This window comes from Miscanthus floridulus, chromosome 3 (genome assembly GCF_019320115.1).
Source record: "Miscanthus floridulus cultivar M001 chromosome 3, ASM1932011v1, whole genome shotgun sequence".
Lineage (NCBI taxonomy): Eukaryota > Viridiplantae > Streptophyta > Magnoliopsida > Poales > Poaceae > Miscanthus > Miscanthus floridulus.
The window spans coordinates 127,391,790-127,404,443 of NC_089582.1; the positions used below are offsets into that span (position 1 = coordinate 127,391,790).

Consider the following 12,654-nt stretch of genomic DNA (forward strand, 5'->3'; position numbering starts at 1 on the left):
CGATCGAACCCCACTATTAAAGATAGTAGGTTAGATTTGAGGAGTTTATAGGTCTGATCGTATTGAATAGTCGATTGTTTATATGCTATGACCCTTTTTTCTAGTTGAATCGACTATTTCAGCCGATTCGCCTGTGCTTTCACAGATATAGCATGTCTTTTAGAAAACCTGTCAATGTATAGACGGTTTTATGGATTCTTCAATTTTAGTTTGTTATTATCATCATAGCTACCATCGATCCAGTCGAACCTCATTGTTGATAGTAATGGATTAGATTCAGAGCTTTTGTAGATCCATTTGTACTAGACAGTCGATTTGTTCGCATGTTATATCCTTTCTCGTTAGATTCATTGGCTCAATGCTTTACACTAGTAATATCCACCTAGCTAATGATTTTACTTACATCTGCGTGCATTGTATTTGTCATCATAAGATCAATCGCAACCCACGAGCTTTACAGTCCTTAATAGCCAATTTCTTTGTGTATCGGCCATTTAGTCGATTTCTCCCGTCTGGCTGCTCCCAAAGCGGCACACTTGGAACTATCTGGGCAAGACCAGCATGTTCCGCCTTAAATTACTGATAAACTTTCTCTCCTTATCAATTGTAGGTCAAATTGACTGGCACGCCCTTGGGAGGAATTCGCAGGGTCGATGGGTCTTGCGATTGAAGCCAAGTGGATCTCCAGGCTCATCCTAAGCAGATCCTTCTAGCTTGCTGTGTGCCAGGCGCACCGACACATTTTTGCATCGATAGGGTCCTAGAAAGGCGTCGAGTTGGTGCTCTAGCCTCCCATAGTTGAAGCCGAGGAGCCGGTCGCTCCCGAGGACATGGGCCTTCGGCGCATGCAACTGCAGCTCCTCAAGCACCTCGACGATCGCATCAAGGCCGGTGGAGTGGAGAGGCTGGACAGCGGTAGGAGCCTGCACCAACTCTCCCTTCGTTGTGACGATTAAGTCTAGGCTCTCAATGCGCACATGCGCACCCGGGACCCAACTAACGCTATGACTAACCCTCTGAGGCCTGATGTGGATGTCGAGACACGCAAAAAGCCCCTACCTAGCACACCAATTTGTATCTGTGCGTCTAGCCCAGATGGTGTGCTCGGAGGACACAAGGATTTATACTAGTTCAAGCGGAATGTCCCTACGTCCAGTCTACTGCTACTCATGTTACCGGCACAAGTTTGTAGTAGGGGTTACAAATAGACGAGAGAGGAAGAAGGTCCCAAGTCTCTGGTGAAAAGATCAAATGGAGTTGAGTCTAGTTGAGCTCGTTTAGGCGTGTGCTCGTGCCTCTCATGGGGCGTCCTGCTTCCCCTTTTATAGGTGAAGGGGAAGGCGTAGGTTACAGAGAGAGAAAGAGAGAAAACGGAGAAAAGTGAGGGAGAAGAAGGCCTCTAATGTCGCGGCATCCTTCATCCCCTTTATGCGGGTCCCATCAGTCCTATAGATGATGACAAGGATGGCTCCACGTCGTGGCCCTGTTCATCACTGGCGCCATACGCAGGCATCGTCAGCCGGCCACGGCGCTCCACTCTGTTCCAACGGGCAACATGGTCAACAAATACTCATGTTAGAACCCGTTCGGGGATTAGGCAGCACAGCGCTGACACGCCCGACACTGTTGGTGATGTGAGCCCCTAGGTATGATCCATCATGGCCATGGGTCACGTCGAGACATGCCCGCTTCCCTCCTGGTGTCAGAAGTTTGACCCTAGGGTCATACTCTTAGACCCGTAGTGGTCGGAGGCGATATGGATCCCCATCGGGCAAGATGGAGCCCACACCCGAGGGGTCAGGCGAGACGAGGCCCGCGCCCTCGGGGTCGGGCGAGACAGAGCCCGCGTCCTTGGGGTCGGGCGAGACTTAAATACGTCTTGGACCACCCGGGCGAATTAATGTTCATGGCCGTTAACTTCCTTTCTCCGGGTATCCCTAATATCGATACCCGATAATAAGATAGCCGTGTCTCAAAAATAAAAAGCTAGAAAAAGAGATCATATCAAATAGAGGAGTATAATTCCACCGAAAATTCCACACACTTGCACTGTTTTGATCTAAGGGTATGACGCTTCTCTCCGGTGCAGTCTGGGATTTGACTTTACAATATATGCAAGGTAAGTGTGCCTCAAAATGTTTATCCCTACCCAAAACTCCATACAAGCTTTTTAGAAGTAGGGTGATCAAAAGAGAAGGCAAAATTTCAAAATATGCCTTGGTAAGGAACCACTTACAAATTTGAGCGACTTGAGAGAATCATTCAAGGAACAAAAGCTATCTTTATGTTTTCAAAAAAAGACATACAAAAACCCAAGTTTCTGAGCAGGAATAGAGTGAGAAGATTTGAATCCAAGCCGTCCATTTTTCAATTACCCAAGATATTTTGGTAGACACTTGGAAGTTCATAGGTTCAGATGAAGCTTGGAATAACCTGTGTGCAAATTTTCAAATCAAGGATATGAACCCGCTTAGTCCTTAGAACTTTACTCAAGGATGAGCAAAGGACTAAGTGTGGGGGAGCTTGTTGGCAGTGCTTAACTCATATTTCTACCGCCAATATTTAAACAAAATAAAACAAATATGAATACCAAAACTCAGAATTAGGGCTTACAACTCACATTTTCCACGAGTTTTGGTATATACATGTTTTGCAGGGCAACATGTGAACATGCACCAAAATACGCAACAGAGAAGGCGCATTCAAGAAAAACATATGCAAAAGCCCATTCATACTCCATAATAGGGCAGAACACCATAACAGTAGAGGCCCAGGCCCAGCTAGGAGCCCACACGCCGAAGGCGGTGGCCAAGCGCGTAGCCTAGGGTGCGGGCGCACCGCCCCAGCTCTGCCTGGCCCCGCATTTCTCTGGCGGTGCATTCAATGCACGTGGAGGCGGTTGCATGCGGTGCTTTCCTAAAATACATGATCAACCGACCATCCTCAAGCTATAAAAGGAGCCCTCCTCCTCACATTGAAGAGGATCATACACATTTGGAGAAGAAGAAGAAAGGCTACACTCATTCCATTAGCTTCTAGCTAGACTAGTTAGGGAGTGAGAGGGAAAGAATGAGAGGAATAGCGGAGTAGTGGTACCCTCTACTTCTTGTACTCGGCGAGCCTTGTACAACGGGTGGATGGAGTGTCGGACTTGTCGGCCCCCTCTACACTTATACCTCTACGTTCATCTTACTACTTGGAGTAAGAAGTTCGTGTTCATCTTTCGGTTTTGATCCCTTAAGTTAAGTTATCATTGTTACTACTTACTTCTGGGTTCGTCGTCTGTCCTCATGATGGGTGCTCTAGTAGAGGACTCCTAATAAAGACGGATGTTCCTGGCCAACGCTAGAGTAGTAGCGATTAGCGTAGACGTGGTGTCTAAGCTACATGTTACCTTCGTTTGCCTTGTATCCTCCGGTTGAGGGGTAGGCGGCAGACGATGACAGCCCTGTTCGTCCTTTGTAATCCCCTACGTTCGGATATGGCGTAGAGCTGTAGGCCGGTATCGCCTAGCAGACCAAGCGTAAGCCGGTGCCCGAAGTAAGTCTGTAGTAGTAAAATTATCTTCACTTAAGGTTTCTACGCTTAGACGAACCTCATTACCCAAGTTACCCTTCATCTTGTTCTCCTGGGTAAACTAACCAAAAGACTACTTACATACCCGTTTCTCGTGGAAATACGATACCCTGAATACCACCAGGTGAAATGCTACAACGGTACTTTCATGCGTTTGCGGAGTTTCCTGCTTACGCTAAGAAGCACCAACAACAGAGGCGGCGCGCGGCTGCGCTCGCGGTTCCGTACGGCGCTGCAGGATGTGGGCTGGGGTGTTGGGCCAATAGGAATTGGGTCTAGAGGGAGGATTTGAGTGTCTAGCCAAATATAGGGTCTGTAGGAGGGGCACTGTTGGAGTGATGTTTTTAGCTTGGGCATTCATATTTAGCTATATGGGTTTAAGTAAAGGCCCTGCTGGAGCTGTTCTCAATGAACAAGTGTCTACGGCCCGAGCCTAAACACAGTGTTTGGTTTGGCGTACGAGTCGACTCAACCATTACCAGATAATTTCCTACGATAGTATGAACGGGTGACCTACGATAGTATAAACGGGTGACCGATCATTCCTTCATAAATCATAGGACGAACGGCCTGTTTAGCCCTGGTGCCAGGCAAATTGGCCAGGCATTCATCTCAGCCTCAGGCTATCAAAATACAAGCCCGGGGACGTTGCCTGGTGGCCCATGCAACTTTTTGCAGCTCCCAACCAAATAGGCCCGGACGAGCTGATGCCAGACGGGGTACTCCCCAAACCAAACAGCCTGTTAGCGTGCACGTCATGAGTTACGCACCAATACCACCGCAGTTCTGCAAACAGAGTCCCAGATAGAAGTGCAATGCATCACATAATCTCGTCAGTTTCTTGGCACTAAAAATCACGTGTTGTTTCCTCCATATATCAACAAAATCCAGCATATGTTTAAGCGTCAAGGGTGACCAGGAAACAACTGCCAATTGCGTTAACTCAGAATCTTTTGTAAAGTACTCCTACCCACTGTCCCAAAAAAAAAACTCCTACTCACTCTATTAAAAAAATGCACTTCTAGCTATGAATCTGGACGGAGAGAGTATGTTAACTCAGAATTCTGAAGCTTCTGCATCTGCTCAACTGCCACTTCGCTCAGCAGTAAGATGCAGGATCTCCCGGCTCCATGAAGTGAGGACACTGCAGAGTGGACAACCGGAGATGCGTTAGAATATCCAGCGGAAACATTAAATTCCCCCCAAGGCGTTCCAAATAGGAGTACTGCACAAAACTAGACTTGCCTAGGCTGGGATTTTGTTCCGTTATCTTAAAAAAAAAAAACGACCGATGCATACCGTCCATTGAGGAGCCAAGCTGCCAGTTATGTTTTTTTGACGCAAAAGCTGCCCGGCTATGTTGTTCTCTGAAGCCCGTTGCACCTGGCATGATGCTTCACAAAGATCATGCAGCTGCCTTGCAGTACAGGGATGTGCTTGAGTTGGTTCCATGGCTCAATGGCTGCACCGTGCGTGGATGTGGAATGCGTCATGGTGTTAGCTTCCTAGAAGTTGTCACTTCTTTACACTAAAAAAAACCTGCAAATCATGAGGGGTTACTTAATCATTTGCATAAGTCAGTCTAAGAATTTGTGCAAAAAGGAAAAAAAAAGGATAATATACTTCATTTCGTTTCCATAAAAACATGTACAGTTCTCCACTCACACCCAATCTAATTACAAGATCAAGGACCTACTCTCTTTTGTTATTTCGGAATAATATGGGTGCTGACACGAACAACCGAAGAAAATAAGCCCGCCATGTATAACCTCGTTCGTTGGCAGTTCTGAACCAAAAAAAAAAAAAACTAAAAGGAAATCAAGTTATAGGTCCACATGTGAATTGTGATGCTTATTATATTCCGTCTTATTTTTTTGTATAAAATATGCTGCAACCATAGAAAGCTTTGAACACATTTTTTCTAAAATTGACTCTTAGATGCCAGCTTCAAACTGTAATATCTTTGCTAAGCCTATACTCAGACGGACAGTTATGGGAGCACGGTGCAGGGTAAAAATAAATGTCAAGTTTGGAACTGTGAAGAAATTGTGCCACAAAACTCAAGAGAGGCTATAATAACTTTATAGTTACATGCAATAACCCTAAAGAAAAATGTATAACATAAGCTGTGAAGTTGTAGTTGTTTTTCATAATGAATTCCGGACTCAACCAATGCATATCTTTGGGGATCTGTTATGTACCTATTTGGTGTTTGCATCACAAGAATAAGGTAGCAAATTAGAATGTAATGTGTAATTTACTAGGACATGCCCAAGCAGAGGGCAAACAGCATCATAGATTCAATCGATAAAAGCTAATGAGAGGGCAATTGTAATGTGTACTGTTGAACTTTACCTTTCACACAGATTTGGTGAAGCTGCAGCTTCAGAGATAAAGGTTCTGTATGATATCTCCATTCACGCGGATATAAGGAACGTGAGCAATCTTCGGCCAATCTTCTCCCATGGCCTTGCACCATACATCTGCATTATTTGCCAGTTCCATCGCACTATGCTTCAGCCAATCCTCTTCTTCATTTGTCAACCACTCTCCCTTATTCTTCAGCTGGTCTCCGGCACACTGGATCCACTCTTCCTCGTACATCTGCCATCCTTGCCAGAACTCGTTTGTTTTTTTTCTGTCGATATTCTTTTATTTTTTGCATCTGCCATTCCTGTATCTTCTTCCTCACCCATATCTCCCCATCCTCCTTCTGGCATCGTGCCTCTAGGATATGTGAGCAACCTAGTATCTGTAACTCCTTTAGGTTCTGTGGTAGACCTTTTTGATGGTAGCGAGTGAATTTGGGAACATGACTGCAGACTCAACTTCTTCAAGGACGACAGAGAGTTCAGGTTCGAGGGGAGCTTCCTGAGTAGGTAGCAACTAGAAAACTCCAGCTCCTGTAGGGACTTAATCTGTTCAAGCCACTGTTCTTGAAGAACAGATATCTTTTGAATCTTGTGAAGACACAGAGTGCGAAGTGCTGAAAGCTTGCAAAGAATATTATCAAGATTTAGAGACTGGGAAAGGTTATCCATTGTAAGTTCAGTGAGAGATTGCATAACATGAATGTGTTCATGTTTATGCGTTGTGTCTCTCCTTTTTCTGCCTGACTCTTTGGATAATCCAGCTACAGAGGAAACAGGAAGGTGGATTTCTCTACTTTTCATGCCTGTCGCTTTGACTAACTGAAGAATAGTAGCTTTAAGAAGAAGTGCTTGCTCTTCCCCATACATTAGTGCCCAACCTGAGAGCAGGCGACTGATCTCTTCCTCTAGGGATAATGTGATTATGTGGCAGCTGGAAATATGTAGGGCTTTCAAATTGTTCATACAAAAAATTCCACCCTCAAAGCAGAGCTCCTTACAATTTGAAAGGTGCAGGTATTCCAGTGATACCAAGCTTTGACATGGAAGGATTAACTTTTGTGAGCAATCATTTACCTTTAAATGTGTGAGACAGGTTAGTCGACACAAATAACTTGATACTGTACTGGAATATGAACCACAAAGTGAAAGTGAAAGTGAAAGTTCTTTGATAGCTAAGCCCAAGGCCATAAAAGGTAGTTCCCTCAGATTATAGCACCTATTAATCTGCATCTTTTGCAGGTTTGGAAAGAATTGTCTGTTCTCTGCATCTGCCCAATTTTCCCATTTTACCATGGATCCAAAACTCAGCTCCTCCAAAGAACGAAAGACAACATTCGAGGTTCCGTATACATCAGACCTGACATCTTTTATGGATGGCAACTCATATAACTTCAGTTTCCTTAGATGCTCCAGCTGTCCAATAGGAGGAAGTACCTGCAGTTCTATGCAGTGGCTTATCTCAATAACTTGGATATATCTAAGGCGTTCCATCCAGTCTGGAAATGAACACCCTGGGTACACAAAAATTTTCAGCTTTTGCAAATTCCTTGGTGGAGACAAACACTCTAGTATGCCAATGGCTAGATCAGATGTAGAGACCCCTGGTAGATTCACAATTGACCCTGAAATATCTGAAGACCTGTAATTCTTCTGAAGTAAGGAAACATGACCTGGCTCTTTTTGACCTTCATCATACTGACTCAACTCCTTTCTGAAAGGGTTATATTTACCATTCAAATATTGACTTCTGTCCCATTTTAGATGTAAACAAGTAATACGCTCCTTTCTGAATAAGTTAGCGTGAGCTGCCTCTGCTTGACTGGCCACACTCTGAAGATTTGAGATACAAAGGGAACCTTGAATGTACCTCATGTCCCTTAACTCAGTTATTCTGTGGCCATCGTCTGCTTTAACACGGAATTCGTGCAAGTCTTGGAGCTCTGTTAGCCCTCCAATGCCACTAATTAGAGCAATTGTATCTGCATCTGCATATAAGTGTCGCAGGCTAATTAATGAGTTCATGTGTCTTGGTAACTGTCTGAATCTACAGCTTCGCAAGCCAAGAACCTGTAGATTGCACAAGGTACATACAGAATCAGGAAGTTCAGTAATCCCACTGTATGAAAAATCTAAGTATCTGAGATGAGTCAACCGCGGCAGCTTTGGATTCATTGTAATGAACTTCAAAAAAGCTGCAACATTATCTTCAACAGGTAGATGATCATCAATGCATGCTGATGCATCATCGGGCCTCATGTTAGACAAATTCAATAAGCGCAAGCTTGTTGATTTCCCTAAAATGTTGTCCATAGTCACACAAGATCTCTTCAAAATGATGTTAGCACCTTTATCAATTGAGTCAGAAAACCCCTCAGAAATGTTATCAACAGTGCCATAAGTTCCATAAGACCTCTCCAGAAGGCTAGTATTGTAACCTTCACTAGGGTTGGTGTCATGGAAGCCACCAAACAACATTAGTGATCGCAAACTTTTAATGTTATAGTCAGCCCATGGCACATTCATATGATCAATATCCATGGATAAATGGCGGACACTGTGTGGAAGATCTACCAGTTCACAATCAACACCACGATGCTCATTAGAAGTTAAGGCAATTGCAAAATCTCTAACCAAATTATGCATAACGTATCGGAGCTCCCAAATTGTTGGTTGCAGAAAGCACCTATTGACAAGTTCATCAAACCATTCGGAAGCTACGTCCTCCAAGCTTCTTGTACCAGCAGTGTGGTTTAGCTCAATGAAGCCATTAGCTATCCACATCTGGATCAACTCATATTTTCCAAATATATAGTTTCTAGGAAATATTGAACAATAAAGAAAGCACTGCCTCAAATGTGCAGGTAATTCACAGTAACAAACTCCAAGAGAAGCTGCAACATGGATGCCCAAACTATTACTTGAAACACTCCACCACCAACTTTTTAAGAGAGTATTCCAGTGCACTTGATCTAAATAATTTCTCAATGATACCGCAATCATTGCTGCTGCTAAAGGAAGACCATGTAATTTGTCTGCTATTTTTCTGCCAATTGACTCCAGAGCTTCTGTACTTTGATTACCAGAAAATGCATGATGCTTAAAATGTTTCCACAAGTCATCATACTGCAGAGGATTCAAAAATATTGGAGTCGTAGTCCCCATAAAGTAGTGCCTACGAAGGATGTTAGTTTGAAAGGTCAAGTAGTGCCTATGAAGGATACTTTTCGATATTTAGGATCAATGCTACAGAGGGACGGGGATATTGATGAAGATGTTAGCCATAGAATCAAAGCAGGGTGAATGAAGTGGCGGCAAGCGTCTGGTGTCATATGTGACAAAAGGGTACCACAGAAGCTAAAAGGCAAGTTTTATAGGACGGCGATTAGACCTGCTATGTTGTATGGTGCAGAATGTTGGCCTATGAAAAGACGACATATTCAACAGCTAAGTGTCGCGGAAATGCGTATGTTGCGTTGGATTTGCGGTCATACAAGAAGGGATCGAGTTCGGAACGATGATATACGTGAGAGATTAGGGGTAGCGCCAATTGAAGAAAAGCTTGTTCAACACCGGCTGAGATGGTTTGGACATGTGCAACGGAGACCTCCAGATGCACCGGTGCGTAGTGGAATCCTAAGTCAGGATAGTAACGTGAAGAGAGGCAGAGGAAGACCGAAGTTGACTTGGGTAGAGGCAATAAAAGGAGACTTGAAAGGATGGAATATACCTAAAGACTTAGCCTTAGATAGGAGTGCTTGGAAGACAGCTATTCACGTGCCTGAATCTTAATTGTTTCTGTTGGGTTTCAACTCTAGTCTACCCTAACTTGTTTGGGACTTAAAGGTTTTGTTGTTGGTTGTTGGTTTGGTTAGTCCCCATAAAGTTGGCCACACCATACAGTTGGGTTGTCACTAGGACGACGCTTCCAGGTGCACCTCTGCTTAGAACACTTATTACATCACCCCAAACTGCACATATCTCATCAGATACATAATCAAGTACAAGGAAAAACCTCTTTCCTCCTATGAAACTCTGAAGCTGATTGCGGAGGCTGTTCATCTTGTCTGGAGGCTGCAAAGATACCAAGATTTTTGTCATCAACTCTTCCTTTCTGATGATGTCAGTACAATAGACCCATGCAGATTGACCCTGGAAGTGCTTCTGGACCCTTTCGTTATTGAAAATGAGCTGGGCAAGTGTTGTTTTACCGACCCCGCTGATTCCAACAATGGGAATGATAACAGGGTTCGTCAGTTCCCTTACAGTATTATTGTACACCCGGGTATATTCTATTGTGCCACCAATTTCCTTTTGGTAAGGTGATACTTGTGCATCTTCATGTCTCTGCACAGATAGATTTATGTTCCTGAGGGTCTCAATGATCCATCCTTTCTGAGAAATTTGTAAGCTATCAATAGTTTCCCAGCTTTCAAGCGACGTTGCTGCCTTGAAATGAGCATCATCCAATATCATGTCCAAAATCATAGCTATTTCCTTATCTCGACCAACAACATAGGTGTGATCAGGGGTCCAGGGAGCACTATCATTTCCATTGCTTTCCCGGACATCCTCATCCACGTCCGGCATGCCAAGAAGGGATTCACCTTCAGTGCACACGCTAACAAGTCTCCCGATGGTATATTTCATTCTGAGGAGATTACTGCTATCAGAACGAAACCAAGCCATAACATCAGGAATTGCTGACTCACCGGCCTCCATGTCCTTGACCAGCTCTTCTGCGTCGTCTGCAGCCTCCTTCACCTGCTGTAGCCATGTGTTCATCTCTTCCTCTCTGTCTAAACTAACACGCTGCAGATCCCCATCTCGGAGGAGCTTGAGCTTCTCCTCCAACAAACTGAGCATCTTCATGGCGCCTTTAAACTTGCCTGAATCACCGCTGTTTCCTAGATAGAAACGCAGCTTCCCCACAAAACTTCCGATGGCAGCTGGCAGGCACCGTCCATTGTCTTCCATCTTCGTTCGTGCAAGATCTATAGAATGGGGGATTAGGTTAGGGGATGGACAGGAAAGAGGTGTATACATCAGCGACAGGCTTGTCATCAGAGAGGAAAAGTCCAACTTGCACCGTGTGTGGATATTAGAGCGTGTTTAGTTGGTGGAAGTTTGAAATTTGGGCCACTGTAGCACTTTCGTTTTTATTTAGTAATTAGTATTTAATCATGGACTAATTAGTCTCAAAACGTTCGTCTCGTAATTTTCAACTAAACTGTGCAATTAGTTTTTTTCGTCTATATTTAATGCTCCATGCACGTATCGCAAGATTTGATGTAATGAGTACTGTAGCACTTTTTGGGAATTTGGTTGGGAACTAAACACGGACTTAATTATTCAAGTACCATCCCTGACACCAGATCGCTAAAGAGCGAGTACTCCCTCCATGCTAAAAAAATCATCGATTTTGACTTTCAGAGGTCTTGCTATCCATCTTATTCAAAATTTTTATATAAATATCATCTATTTTATTATGACTTATTTTATTATTAGATTAGAGATACTTTAATAATGATTTATTTATTTTATAATTTACATAAATTTTTTGAATAAGACGAACGGTCAAATACGATGTTCGAAAGTTAAAAAATGTCATTTTTTTTGGAACGGAGGGAGTACAATACAAAGGGCATTTTTTAATTAATTAAGCTAGGGTTTGGTTAGAGGGACTAGGTGCGATGTAGCTTGACGGATTTAGTTCCAGTGGTGTTTGGTTAGAGTACATCTTACTAGAGAATATTTCTTTAGAGTAAATTACACGGTCGGTCCTTAAAGTATTCGGCGGGTTTTATCTGAGTCCTCAAACTACGAAATCGCACATTTGGCTCCCTAATGTATTTATTAAGTGATCTCATCTAGATCCAAAATAGACATGAGGATGGTTAGAAGTTGACGTAGTTGTCCACAAGGATATGGTTACAAGGTGATATGGCTCTTTCCCCTTGCCCATCTTCCTTCTCCGTCTCCGACGCTAGCTTCACCAGCGTTAGCTCCCAGCCTCCCACTCCGCTTTCCTAGGCTCGCCATCTCCACCAGCACTAGCTCCCAGCCTCCCACTCCGCCCTCCTAGGCTCTACTGCCGGCTTCTGCCTGTAAGATCTCTGGTTGGCTTAGAAGGGGTGAATAGGCCTACCAAAACAAACACTCAAACTTTTATCAAATTCACCCTGCGGCACTGCCGCTCTAGAGGGCGGCACTGTCGGACTACAGCACTGTTGGGCCAGAACAGCGGCACTGCCGCACCTACAGACAACTTTGAGTTACAGTTCAAAATCCGTGAACGAAAACTTAAATCGAAGAAATTTCCTAGCTTAATGCAGGAAAGACAAATACAGATCGAGAGCTAGAAGTAGTAGGAACACCACACACAAATAGATCGACTAAAAACCCTAGAAATCACCTCAACCACAATATGTCATGCAAGTAATGTAAATCAAGCACAAGTAACACAATGATTTATCCAGTGGTTCGGCTCGCCACCAAGGCTTGCCTACCTCCACGTTGTTGAGGTTAGCCACTAAGGCTTACGGCTTTTCAACCCTTCCTCGTTCTCAAGTCAAGAGACTTAACTCTTGAGATGAGGGGTGAGTTTACTAGCTTCAAGAGATGGTTATAAACCTCTTCAGGCTACCACACAAGTTAGCAAGCTCTACGGGTGACGCTCTAGCCAGCTAGGAGCCAAGCTCCAAGAGTA

The 12,654-nt window shown here is 43.9% G+C and overlaps 1 pseudogene; it reads right to left on the bottom strand.

Annotated features, from left to right (window-relative positions):
• Nucleotides 1-4,256: 4,256 nt before the first annotated feature.
• LOC136542391 (putative disease resistance protein RGA3) lies at nucleotides 4,257-10,973 on the bottom strand (annotated as a pseudogene).
• Between the last annotated feature and the right edge of the window lie 1,681 nt (nucleotides 10,974-12,654).